The sequence below is a fragment of the Myiozetetes cayanensis genome, unplaced genomic scaffold, assembly GCF_022539395.1.
Source record: "Myiozetetes cayanensis isolate MyiCay16 unplaced genomic scaffold, myiCay2020 scf5-8, whole genome shotgun sequence".
NCBI classification, from domain to species: Eukaryota; Metazoa; Chordata; class Aves; order Passeriformes; family Tyrannidae; genus Myiozetetes; species Myiozetetes cayanensis.
The window spans coordinates 74531384-74546262 of NW_026087742.1; positions in this window are offsets into that span (position 1 = coordinate 74531384).

Consider the following 14879-nt stretch of genomic DNA (forward strand, 5'->3'; position numbering starts at 1 on the left):
GTCACAGCTAAACTGAGCAAAACAAAGCTTCAGGCAAGTAAAGAAACATTCAGACAGCAAGTTTGACCAGTGCTGGTCCAGAGAGCTTGAAAACTGAGTACAAACCAATAACGGCCAGTTACTATCCACAGCAACGCCATGTCACAAGGCTACACAGTTACACCAAGATGGTCTGTGACACCTGCCCGTCTGGTGTGTTGCAGAGGCAGTGCCCTTCTCAGTTCTGTCATTCACTGTTTCTGCCAGCTCCTGGCAGGCACCTGAGGCCATCTAAAAAAGTACAAATAGCCTGAGAGTGAACTGAGCCATCAGGATCAATGGGTCACCTTGAAAGCGTGATTCCTCTCATCCTCAGAAAGGTATCTGGGGTCACGCAGGTCTCTTCTGGCAAAGAAGAGATTAGTTCAGGGATATCTGATATTTAATATGTGGAGTTACAAGAGATAAAATTTACTTTTAGCATGGGATTCAATCCAGTAAGTTGTTCCAGTTTCTCTTCCTATAAGGAGAACAATTTGTAAAGTGTTACCTCCCGTCATTAGCTGCACAGGGCATTTGGATACGTACCCTAGCAGGACTGGTCCTCTACATCATCTCATACTTGGGCATGATCTGGATCTACTGCATAGTCTTCTATAGGCCTAAACTATGTAACCTGTATCCTTGAAACTGCATAAAAATAACTTTTTGATTTTGCGGAGAAATCCAGGGAGAGGCACTATCCATATGTTTCTGGAAAATTACTGGAATTTCAAATCATATTATATGAGAGTTTATAAACCCATAAACATACTTCCTAATCTGACCAATGATCAGTCCTGTTTCAAATGTAGATAATGTAATAACAAAGAAAATAGACCATGTCACATTCTGTGGTTTACCAAGAAAATGCAAATGATTGTGCTTATGTCTACTAAGATTTTATCTTAATTTTTTCTTAATGTAATACAAAAGCTTGAAGCCAAATGTACTGATTATCACTCAATAAAATCAAAGCCAGAAAACCCAGCTAAACAAAAATAAAAAAATAAAATAAAATAAAATAAAATAAAATAAAATAAAATAAAATAAAATAAAATAAAATAAAATAAAAAATGAAAAGAGGAAGAACATGACATTAGTCCAATAGTTAGAAATCTGTGATGGAAGCCCTGAAAAATTTCATTCCTGTTCCCTAAGTGGCTTATGCATTTTAAATGTAATTTTTCTCAGATAAAAGCCTAACACAGTCCAGAGAGAAGATGGTAAGATTTCAGACCCTCTGTGAGCAAATTCACTGTCTCTGGGCTCTGATGGTGGAGCAGCTTTTGTGTTATTGCCTTTAAAAGCTATTGTTGTCCCCTTAGAAGGTATCATGTCTGGGCCTGAGTTGCCACAACATAAAGCCTAGAAATTTGCAGAAACACATTAGGGTCTAAACTGCTGTGGCAAGGACAAACACTCATATCACTGCTGAAAAGACAGAAATCTCCAGGAGAGAAGAACCAAGGCCAGTAATAGCTTTCCTGGACCTAGTGGAAACTCTACTTTAATGGGAATCAGTTCTGAGTGTTGAAACTCTAGCCAAGTACTACTTTCAGCAGAAATTAGAAGAGGAAAATTGTTTTCCAGCTTACATTAATATATGTAAACTTACCTCTGTGCATAAACAGGAATGTGCTAATATATCAACTAAGGATCACGAGCTCAATCATTCCTTTTCTTTTTGTTGTTGTTGTTTTGTTTTTGTTTTAACAAACATGTTTTCCTTTAAGACATAAGAGGGTTTTGGAAGACCATCTTTCTGTTTTAAAACAAAAGGCAACATAGAACTGATTGAACACTCAGGAAAGAAAGATGACATAAACATTTACTTTTGCATTTTCATTTCTAAGGCAGCTTCATAGGTATCTCAATCAGAAGTCCGTGTACCAGTCTTTAACAAGAAACATTGGTTATCTGTGTATGGAAACATCTGGATTCATAGACCATAATTTGACTCTGAAAAAGATCCAGTGTTGTCAGTATCCATTGTTCTTGTGGTTTTTTTAGTTAAACTTAAAGAACAATGGGCCAAAGTAGTAATTACCATGCAAAACAATATTACCCTCAATGTTTTCTAAATCCCTGCACAATATGAACTCTGCCTAGTTCTCTGGCAATGCAGATGAAAGCACAGATATATAGCCACAAACTAGTATGCATGTAGTTCATCCCCACAACTGCATAGGTTTTTTGTTCTCTCTCTCAGATTATAACGCCATTGTTCCTTTTGCATGCTAATTTTATTTATTATTCTAAATAATTGTAAGTTTTAGCATTTGTTTTACAATTCAGCTGTGGAATTGCAGAGTAGGTCTTCTTTGTAGGTTTGGTCATGTTCTTATAGGGAATCCAAATGTTATTCAGATTTGTAGAGCCTACTTCAAAAATTTATGCTTAAAAATTTATTACTATGAGGAAAGCCAATCACTACATCAGGTACAGGATATTAACACTGGTATGCAAAATTCAGCCTTTGCTTCCAGAAAGACAATTTATTTAGTATCAGTTGGTAATTTTAGCGGACTTCAGACCAGAAATGAGAAGAATCATCTAAATTCATAGAACTGTGAATTTATTTTGCAGATTTCCTGATGAGGCAAATGGGAAAAACAACAAAATCCCAGACCCAAACTTGGTTTTTTTTTTTCAGATAGGCCTGGATATGTTTAGGGAATTAATTATGTTTGTATTGCTTGAGCTAGCGGGGAACACATTTCATGAGTCAAGATGTCCCTCCCATTCACAACTGCTCACAACTGCTTTTCACTTCATGATCCAGCATCCATCTTGCAATTTCTGATTCTCCTACAGTGACTGTCACAGTATATTTTATTGCTCACAAGTGCTTAGAAACCCCATAATTAAATAGGTATCGAACCCTTGAGGAAAAATCAAGTAAAGGTGAGGAATTCCAATGAGTTCAGACACTTTTCAGTCTCAGAAGGAAAATAACATTTGTTCATTCATTGTTAAGCGGTTAGGTAGGTTACACACTCTTTATATCCATCATACATATTTTTGTAAGCAATAATGGTTGACATTTCTGTTTCTATACACTATCTTCTTTATCACAGTCACCTTTTCCACTTCCATTCCACTTTCATTTTTTAGGGTGATAACATATACCTTATCAGAGACCCTAGCCTCTCTCCCATCAGAGACCCTAAAACAGAAGAACAAATTTACTTCTGTAATATGCCAATCATTTCCAGGGAATGTAGTCACGGGAGCTGGATAAGCCAAGGAACTGATAAAGTTCTGATTACAAGACGTGTCAGTTTTAGATTGGTTGTGCAATTTTAGGCAAATAAGCAGCTCTACTATTTGCTTTATTCAATAGATTTTTACTGGACTACATTGAAGAACACTGCAGTTTTAGGCATTCTATGACTAGTACATTATCTGATTGGCAATTTCAGCAAAGAGGCTGAGGTTTGAACAAACAAGCTGAGTTGCACCAACCTCTATCAGTGATTCTTCCAAAATGGAGCTGAAGACAAGTCTTTGACAGGGTAATGTCAGGAAGCCTGCAGTGCTGCTGTGGATGTTGTTTATTCAGTGGCTAGATAAAAAATATTAGATTCTTGCACCATCACTCCAACACATTTCAGAAACACAAAAATGGTTTGTAGAAAAGGCCCATAAAGTTGTCAAATGCTAAGGCAAAATTAAATTTACATTTCATGAAGGTCAATAATTATCATTTCTCAAACATTGCTAGATGGTTTAAATAAAATGCTCTTGAGGATTTGTAAGCTAAAACTCATTGTATTGAAATGGCTTTACATCAGAGCTTGACACTGGCTTTTCACCAAATTAAATCTTTGCTACATGATGTATGTGCATGAAGAATCTCTCAGATTGTGAGGTTAAAAACAAAACTCTTGCTTGCAGATCTAAGCTCTGCCCTTTATTTTTCTCCCCTTCAGGCTGTATCTCATTTATTCAAAAAGCTTCAAAACAGTGAGCCTCTGAATGAAACTGAATTTGCCAAATTCAAATATCCCATTTAATGTTGCCACAAAAGAAGTACATTGTGAGATCTTATATACTCTTTTTCAAAACAAGAATCAACTCAAAACAGACAATCCATAGCGCAGTGTAACAAATTGCCAGTCTCCTGGGCAGAGAACTGTTGTAGATAAAAACTCCTTTAAGACTCCATCTTATCACCTCTAAGGAATGAAGGTATCAAACGTTTGCTCCTTGATGCCATGCAGGTACATGGCCCAGGTTTACATGACAAAAGGAATTATTTATTACATTACTCTATTCAAGTATCCGGGAGGCCACAAAGAATGTTATGGTAGATTTTTTTTCCAAGATTCAAAATGGTTGTACCCATTACTTGCAATGCCTTTAATAAAGACCTACTAATTTCAGGAAGTCTGAAGTAACTAAAATGTTATATGCAGAGTCTGGGATTTTACTGAACTGATTAAGTGATCTTTTCTCTGTGGTAACCAGTGACAGGACCCAGGGGAATGGCCTGAAGTTGTGTAAGGGGTGGTTTAGGTTGGTTATTAGAAAAAGATTCTTCACACAGAGGGTGGCTGGGTGCTGGAACAGGCTCTCCAGAGCCATGGTCACAGCACCAATTCTGCCAGAGTTCAAGAAGGGTTTGCATGATACTCTCAGGTACATGGTGTGGCTCTTGGGGGTGATCCTGTGCAGGGCCAGTAGTTGGACTTGATGATCTTTGTGGGTCCCTTCCTACTCAGAATATTCTGTGTAACTCTGTGTGAAGTCTTTAGACACAAGAATGTAATACTTGGTGGTTTCTCCCATGAAAAGATTGGAAGGTTATTAACTGCATGTGTGGTGGAGATTACATTTAATCCTTAACTACATTTAATCCTTAACACTGTGCATGTTTAATCAGTACTGAGGGTTTGTACCAAACCTCTTGCTCTGTTTTATATTTCATGTTTTAATTAAAACTTTGAAAGTATGCTAAGGTTTCTCTCTACCTTTGAATGTTAATTTACTTTTGTGTTAGGGTACTGTGAATAAGTGACCATTTTAGAATATCAGAGTTTTCACCTACCCTGAACTACAACTAAACATTTTTTGAGAAATAAAAGTAAGTTTTAAAAACTAATTCCACTACTTCCTTTGAAAATAACTTTAAAAATAACTTAATAATATGATCAATTTAAAGAGTTTCTGTCTTCCAGACCTAGATTTTATTACGCTAAATCTTTCTAAATATTATTAAACTGGACTTCCTCCAATGCACGAGGTGCAGCCCAACTCACTGTCAAGTAAATTCCCAAGTAAATCCTTACAACTATACCAAAAGAGGTGAGCATGGTCTAGATATTCTTCTAATGTTCTATTCTTCTAATGTCTAGATATTCTTCTAATGTCTAGATATTCTTCTAATGTATTCTTCTAATGTATTCTTCTAATGTATTCCAGTTGCTAAACCTTAATTTAAAAGTTGCAATCATAATACAGAAGAAATTATCTAATAAACATAAGACAGATACCAATATTCTATTATAACATTAAGATCCCACTTTTTGCACTTCTGCAAGTGCTGAAAGCTGTAAGTTCACACATAAAGAAAATAATTATTTATTCTGAATAACATTTCTACCCCAAAACTATACAGGAAAGGTTGCACCATTTAAAATCAAATTACATATGTTGTCATTGATTCTAGAAGTGACAGCAGACCCTGCTTCCATTGCAGGAAACTTGTAGTGTAGAGGTTCAAGCTTTTGTTACCTGTTCTGTCAAAAAACACCAGGAAGAAAACAAACCTGACTAAATTATATGAGATTTTCAACAAATAAGTACCTTGGGAAAAAAGTGCTATTCAATGCATAAAAAAATTGAGCTATTAACAAAAACTTTGAGAAATCAATTCTAAAAGGAAATCCAAAAATATCAGAAATGTGGTTTGGAATTTTCTTTTTTCCTTGCTCAAAGGAAGCATACTGTTCACAGAAAATTACCAAAATAAAACTTTTATTTTGAAATCTTTGAATGAATATCCAGTCAAAGACCTTGCTGATAACGTAAAACAAATTGATCTCATAGGAGAAAAGATAGAAGATCTTCTCACTAAGCTCAGTCTTCTGAAAAAAAAAAAAAAAAAAAAATTTGGTCCAAGCCTGTTCCAACACTCTCTCAGTTATCTGTGAGATATTCACAGTACATGTCATTTTAATATCAGCTTATATGACAAGAAAATTAACTGTCCCCTAGAGATGTCTTCAACTCTCTGTAAAAAGAGCTTAGATCACTGATGTTTTTAGATAGCAAATAACCACTCATCCCCAACTCAGGTGTCCAGGAGGAGTGAGAGAAGCAACACTGCTTAATCAGCTCAAGGAATTCTGACTATAAATATGATTATTAAAATATTTATTAAAATGCTGATTATTATTATGTAATGACATTAAATTTATTATAAATACACAGTTTAACAATTTTGATGCCTTTCCAAGGTCTAGAGGTTAAATAAAAAGCATCAACTTAATTGCACCTACAAATACAGGTTTTTTCCAATGTGTTGATTTGGAGACGAAGGGACTGGAGCACAAGTGTGAGAAGAGATTGAGGGAGCTGGGGTTGTTTAGCCTGGAGAAGAGAAGCCTCAGGGAAGACCTCCTCACTCTCTACAACTACCTGAAAGGAGGTGTCCTGGTTTTAGCTAGCTCTCATAAACCAAGTGAAGAATTTTCTCCCTTTCCCCCTGGTTATCAAGATAAGCGCTTCAGAGTACAAAAGACCTAGCCCCCATGGTTGATGGCTGGACATTAGTCTCCTAGGAGACAAGACAGATAAGGACTTGCACTTTACTTTTTTCTCTTGTCTCCTGGGTAATGAAGTGGGAGGAGTTGCGGGGGGCTACGGTGTGTGGCTGGGGCTGGGGATGGCAGGATACGTTGTCAGAGAAGCTCGCTGCTGTCTCTTTTTGCCCTGAGCCATTTCCAGCTGCAGTTTTTGCCTGAGGTGGATTCTAACTAGTTGAAGATTGTGAGTTTTCTTCCATTGGGAGAATTTTCTGTTTTATTACTGGTTTTTTTATTTTATTTCCTTTCTCTTCCCTCCCCCCCCGCTTTCCCAGTGTGGGAAGGGAAGGGGAATCAAGTGTGGTTTTTTGTTTTGTTTTTTTCTCTGATATACCCCTGGGGGGTGTTGCTTTTTTCCCCTTCCCCCAACCCACGTGGCGGCAACCAAGGATCTCACAGCGCCACCTGAGACGGGCACCGGACATTACAAGTTCTGCTCCTCCAGTGATCCAACAGCGCCACCTGGTGAATGGTACAGGACATTACAAGTTTTGCATCTCTAGTGACCCGACGGCGCCCCCTGCTGACTGTGGTTGGAACTGCACCAAAGGGTGCAAAAAATTGAACTGTTTAATTTTCCTTTCTGCCGGTTTATCGGTTTTGTTCTTGAAGGGGATTATTGGTGGGTATAGGAGTATTCCTTGGTTGTTTTACTTGTTTGTTTCCGTGTTTCTGTTAACACACACATACCTTTTAATAAAGGGTTGTTATTTTCCCTTTTCCATAATTTGTTTTCCTTCAATCGGAGTCTCTTAATTTTGGATTTATAATTGCTTAGAAAGAGAAGTTTAGGTCTTTTCTCCTAACCCATCCTCAGCAAAAGACCCTTGTCTCATTTAAACTGGGATAGGAGGTTGTAGCCAGGTGGAGGTTGGTCTCTTCTCCCAGGCAACCAGCAGAAGGACAACAGGTCACGGTCTTAAGCTGTGCCAGGGAGGTTTTAGGTTGGATGTCAGGAAGAAATTTTTTACAGAGAGAGTAATCAGAGGTTGGAATGGGCTGTCCAGGGAGGTGGTGGATTCACTGTCCCTGGAGGTTTTTAAGATGAGACTAGATGGCACTGAGTGCCATGGTCTGGTAACCACAGTGGTGTTGGATCAAGGGTTGGACTTGATGATCCCAAAGGTATTTTCCAACCAGGTCATTTCTATGATTCTGTGATTTCAGGCAGCCAACTCTGCACCTGTATCAGACCCATGGCAGTAATGAACTGGTAACAGGACTTTTAATTGGTTATGAGACCATGATTGCACCAGGAAAAGAAAACATTTCTTGGAGAGCAGAAAACATCATAACCTGGCTTTTTAGCTAACTATTAGCTTTGCTACAAACTCAATTTGACAGAAACACACATAAATTCAGCTTTCTACTACTAACTGTAAACTTTAAAAACAATAATGTCCTTTCCAAGAGATTATTAATGGAGATAGTCTGGATCTAAATGGAAAGGTCGGTGCATTTTATGTCTGTGCTAATGAAATTAATGAACAAAGCCATAATGTTTAACAGATTAAATATTACATTAGCAGTCCATTTCCAAAGGATTGATGAGTTCCATGCTTATTTCAGATGCTATTTAAAACTGACAAGTAGGCCTGGCAATCTGAAGATCTGAGCATCTCTGATTTTGTTTTTCAAAATTCAATATAAAAAGCACTGAATCCACCACAACCACCACCAGCAAAACAGCAATAAGAAAACATTTTGATGGTAAAGTTCTTCTAGAAGGCAAGACTACAAAGTGATGCTGCCTGAGGATATGACTCAGTATCACAGATGCCTTATACAAAGGCTAATGAGCCTGTTGCCAGTACTGAAAACAATATTTGCCAGTGGCAAAACTAACAGTAAGTCCATATTACCACTAATTTGCTGGCTATTTTTCTGCCTTCATTAGCTGATAAATTCCAACAGTGTTGCTTCTAGGGAAATATCAATTGCTATGAAAAAGGCGTGTAAAAATGTCAGAACTCTAAGTGTTTTTGTGACAGGATTATTAATATTTACAATTCACATTTATCACTGAAGATATGAAAGTTAAGCTTTTCTAAAAAATCGAGTCAAGGAAATCTGTTTCACAGAATCACAGAATATTCTGAGTTGCTAGGGACTCACAAGGATCATCAAGTGCAATGCTTAAAATGACCCATACAGGGAGCAAGCCCACAACCTTATTAGCACTAGGCTCTAAACAACTGAGCTAATCTCAGGGTTTGGCAAGGCAAGAAAATGCAAGGAAAGGAAAGTGGACAAAGGAGAAAGAGAGGAAAAAGGTAGCAGAAGAAAAGAAAAGGGGAATATTAGAAGGAAAACGGGAAGAAGGAAGGAAGGAGGAGGGAGGGAAGGAAGGAAGGAAGAAGGAGGGAAGGAGGGAGGGAAGGAGGGAGGAAGGGAGGAAGGATATTTCTCTTGACCATCTATTTCAAAACTCTGAATGTTATTCATATAATTGTAGACAATATATTCCATTGGTTGATAATGCATTTCACGGAATGACTGAATCATCAATGTTGGATGATCAAGAAGATCATCAATCAACCATCAACCTAGCACCACCATAATCACCCCTATACCATATGCCCAACTGAGACATCCAGGCATCTCATGAACACTTCCAGAGACAGTGACTCCACCACCTGCCCAGGCAACTTTTTTTCCAATGCCTAACACTTGTTCAGTGATTTTTTTCCCCTAATATCTAATCTGAACTTCCCCTGGTGCAACTTAAGGCCATTTCCTGTCATCCATTCACTTGCAACATGGCAAAGGAGACCAGTCCTCACCTGATTAAAATAATTACTTCCTTGGTTTAAAAATTTAATTACATTTTATAGGCAACAGTAACTTTTATTTTCCTTACGTATTGCCAGACAAGGGAGTTAAACCTCTGTTTTCGTTTTTCTGCTGCCTTCACAGGCAGGATAAGCCTCTTAATAAGCATGTGCTGGCAGCTTTTGAGTATTTCCCTTTAGTATCTGGAGTGGATGGCTGATGTTGCAAGGTGTCAGATAAAATGGTACAGACAGAAAACATTACAGTAAAAAAGACATTTAGATAATACAAAATAAGCTCTAGCAGAGAGGCAAGACTATATTTAATATTTCAAGGATGAATTTAACATGTGTATTATAGTTCATATTCCAAGCTCCTGTAAAAAGCAACCACAAGATTCTATAGGTTCCTAATGAAAGGGAAGCACAAAACTCTGATAGATAACATTGCAATAAAAGCATTTATCCCTGCATGATAGGTGAAAACACACTATAGTCACTTATTTTCAGGTAAAATGAAAGTTTCTGTTGAGTTGCCAAACACTTTAAGCAATGTGTGTTCTGCCTATTTTCTGTTTACTTGAAGAAAAGACTTTTAAAACCTTTGTAAATCCTTTTGTTTAGATTTCCTGCATGGAATATACTGATATGAGCAAGCTATGTTAGATAACACGATGAATCTTATAAATACCCTCCATTTCATGTAATCCTAGAGATGACTAGAGATTCCTCTAAAAAGCAGGCTAAACGGAGATCACTGATTTGATTGAAAACATGCTGGGTCAAAATGGACTACCTGGAAATGCATCACAAGAGAAACTGGTGAAAAATACTGCTGAAAGCACTTCCTTCTCCAGGGTGGCATCAATTTTTCTACTAGTGCTGGTCAGTACACTTCAGTACATTCGTCTGCAGAACTGTACTTCTTGGGAGTGCCAATGCACCATGTGGCATATTAAAGATCTTCCTAATAAATCTAGCTAAGGACTACCTTTCCCTCAATCTGTTTGTTTGGTTTTTTTGTTTGTTTGTTTGCTTTATAATGCAGTTTCCTGTTTTTTTGAAAACATCTGAATCTGACAATGAGGACAGTGTACATTTTGCAGAGAGATTCTGAATCACTGTTATCCGCATCATTTACTATAAGTGATAGGAATTCTATTTTTCTGCTGATACATATCTGTCTTTATGAGATCCTGAAAATATGAAATGTAAAACAAAATGTGGTATTGGCAAACAATGAAGGTATACAGTATCTGTGGGCTTTTCTTCCTTTTTGTGTTTTAAATATTTTCTCTTCCAAGTGTCATTCAGAAGGAAAATTTACATTCTGATTGCAGTCAGAAGTTAAAAGCAAGTGGGAATATAAAAAGAAAAGGATTACTAGACAGGATATATACTGCTTTCCATCAAAACTAAACATTTAGGACTTCCAGGATAGCTGCCCTTTCTTATAATATCTGAATTTTTTTTATATATGACTTTCAATATATCATTCATTCAAATGATGTGCATGCTCTTGTCTCATTAAAAATTAAATGGCATCTAAACTGTCATGTCATGTCTCATATGGAAAAACTATAGCTCAACACCTTTGTCACTATAAGTAAACCTTCATTTCTTTGAGATTTAAGAAAATAAATGCTATCAATACAATATGCAAAATTAACATGTGATTTTATTCTTTAATGGAAGGCACAAATCAAGCACAGTCAATCAAATAAAACTGATTATCAAGTAATAATGAAACACAAGGGTCTCCGTTAGTAAGAGTTCATGAATCTGGTACAAATACTTGTGTATCTTCATATTCGTAGATTCCCCTACACTGGCTCTGGGTGCCTCTGTTACACTGTAAAAGAAAATCTCACTCTCTGGCTTTTCTTTTATTCCCCTATCAGAATATAGCAAGGTATGTTTTTCTGCAAATATGCCTAATTTCTGATACACAAACATAAAACCCCCTAGATCTTTTTCCTTTGTTCCTTTTCCTCTGTAAGGCTTCCTTACTGAAAGATTTCAATCTGTGTGACACTATCTCTTGTGCTTGTCTCTATCTGCAGCTATACTGGTTGTTCCTGGTAACTATCCACCCATCCCACATGTGCTTACTCAGCACTCTTCAGTAAGGCATAACACAATTTTTTTTTGTTAACTGTGTTGTTCAAATACACCACATTTTGGTATTTGCTTTGCTGTTTTATTTCTGTTGTACTATTTACTTCATTTGCTCTTTTCTCTTTTCCTTTCTTTACTTGTTCAACATGATAGTGTGTGATCTTGCTGCCTCCACTGGCAGTGAGGCTCCCTGAGTGCTTCAAGCCCATGTGGGACACTGTTATGCTGAGAGTGCCAACCTCCTCCACGTCCCTAACACCACATTCCCACTGCCTCCTGCATTTTAGCTAACCAAGCAGTGATGCAGATCAATCTGTTGTTTCCCCTGAAAATTTATCCAACAGAAAATTAGCATTTGGTTTTGGTCTCAGTGCCACTTTCTCTGGCAGCAACTGCTTGCTGGAACACCACTTCAGATCCAGAAGTGTGCAGTACCCCATCTTAGAAGCGATTGTAGCTTGAAAAGTTGGGTTAATGGGGGCACTGTCATAGATCTTAAGAGATGTGAAGTTGAACTTCACGGCTTGTAGATGTAGGCATCCTTCACTGATCATTCTAACCACTTTTGCCAGGTAAGAGTGAACATGTCTGCCATCACTGCAGCCTGTTTAGTCAAGTGGTGCCCACAGTGCCCCTGTCATCAGTGGTTCATGAAGAGATAAAAACATACACACACAAACATGCACACCTACAGCCCTATAGGACACTGGGATTTCTGATGTATCTCTACCTTCATCATTCCTACCAGGCAGTTACTTGAACAGTGTGTGGGATTTGAGGTCTTCATGGGGAAATTAGCTACCCAACAAAAACGGCAGTCTTAAATGTCAGGCCTTAAAGAAAACTTTTACATCCTTATTTGAATATTTTGCTCCAAGAATCAAGAACTTGGTGTTATCTATGACTTGTTTAATTTATTATCCATCATATCAATCCCTTACTAGAATGTGATACAATTTTCTTTTAGAGTTCCTTCAAAACTAGAGGGAGGAAAATGCATCACAGTTAAAGTTGTAATAATGTAGCTATTTTATATCTTACGAATTGTGATCTTTCCATCCGCATCTACCTTTGGAGATCTGACATGCTGCTAGTAAAATTATCTTCTGTTTTGTCATTCAGAATATGTTTTCTATCTTTCTGCAATATGGTCACGGACTACCCTAATTTAATTTCACATTCACCCTTTTTTAAAGCACTCTAAAGCTCCACCTTCTCTGCTATCTCTCCTTTTCATTTCTTTCTATTAACAGCAGAGAATTTTCCTCCTGACACAACCCACCATGCATTTTTTATTAAATAACTGTCTCTGTTTCAAGAGCAAGCTGATAATCATCTGCTTTGTGATCTTCTCCTTTGTCAAATTGCTTCCTCAACCCCATTTACACTGTGGGAACTGTTCTCCCTTATAAGTGTATTGTTATAACTTTCCATTGTCCATTACTTGCACTCACTGCAATGAATATACCTTAATGTTGCATACAGCCATACTATAATGAACACATTTTTTGCATTTCTTGGCTTTCTCCATGGACACTGAAATCAGTTTTGGGTTGTTTGGTTTTTTATTTCTGTCCAGGAATTTCAGTGCTTCAATGAGCTTTGAATTAGGACCCTACATTGACTTTCCATGAACAGCAACTTTGTCTTTTGGGTATGACATTTGCATTCAGTATGCTATTAGACACTGGGCATGTCACCAATGTGGGAGAGTAGGTCATCTCAATAGAAGAGAAGGGAAAGATTCTTTCCAGATTTTGAATGAAATGGCTGTACTTACGGGAGGTTTTTAAAGGTCTTAGAATATGAAAAAGTGCTGCATGGCTAGTAAACATGTTCACTGAAAAACTTTAATATCAGATAAGTTAACAGCAGCCACTTAAGAAGAAGAAAGTTCTGTAAAATGTAAGCATCTTCTTGATAGACAAGTGTAGTACCACTGGGTTTTTTCAGCTGTTCATTGAAGTAATGCTGTTGTTTCAAGTGTTGGTACTGATGGTATTACTCTAAGTGCTCTTGTTTGTTATGTTACACCTGAAAAAGAAAGGTGTTCATCAAGAAAAGACTGAAAGGAGAAAAGAAAAACTGGAAGGGGCAAGAATGTTTAGTGAAAATGTTAATAAATAATAACTAAATAATTACTTAAATGAGTGATGTCACCATCATCATGATTTTAGCTGTTGCAATGTCTGCTTATATTATGTAGAATTGTCTACAAAATGTGGAGGAGTTGTGCCAGGTATCTATTCCTAAAGTATGCCATCAATTTTTAATATTCTTTTAAGTGCATTTTGGGGAAAGGTATATTTTATATTATGAGTTTACTTGTTTTCATATGTACATTTTAACAAGGCTTGAGCTGGCATTTGGTAAACCTTCCTTCTTTTTCTTACTAAAATAAGTGATTTTATTTGATGTTTTCTCACAGTACTATTTAAAGTAAGCCCCACAGTGAACTCTATTTAACTTCAGAGCAATTTAAGATCAGGCTTAAGCATTAGGTCAGTATTGTATGACAGTTTCTTCCTCCTTCACAACAACTATCACTTATTTAAATTGAGCATAAAGTAAAATTTATTGTGCTTTGTGTGCTTATAAGCAATCTCTGGTGAATATGATTGTTTATCCAAATCACTGTGTTTTCTTTGTCCATTTTATTTTCCGCTCTTTTTGAACCTTTTAGTGGAAAAATTTTCCTGGAGAGAGATCTAGTTAATGTTTAATGAGATAGACAACTTCCAGAACTCCTTCTGAGCTTTGCAAAATTGAACATGTGAAAATAAAGTTGTCAGGTATAAGAGCAATGCAGTAGTGGACCATTTTTGCTAGTCTGGTTTGGAGGATGAAATCACATGGTGCTGTCCTGGGAAAACTGATTTAAGTCACTGTGAAGTGTATCATTATTATTCAGTCTGACTGATCAAGGTAAATATATTCACTTCATTTAGATCAAATAAAGCCACAACCAAATTATTCTGTGCACAGTCAGGTATATGCCATCTATCTAATCTAAACCAATCTAAACACTTTCCCATTTTGTTACCATAAAAAAAAAAGGGTAGGCTAGTTCCAGCAACTGAGAAAGAGTAAGTGGATGATAAATAACTCAATGACTTTCAGGCTGTGAGAGCAGCAAAAAATTAAATAATAGGAAAAAAAT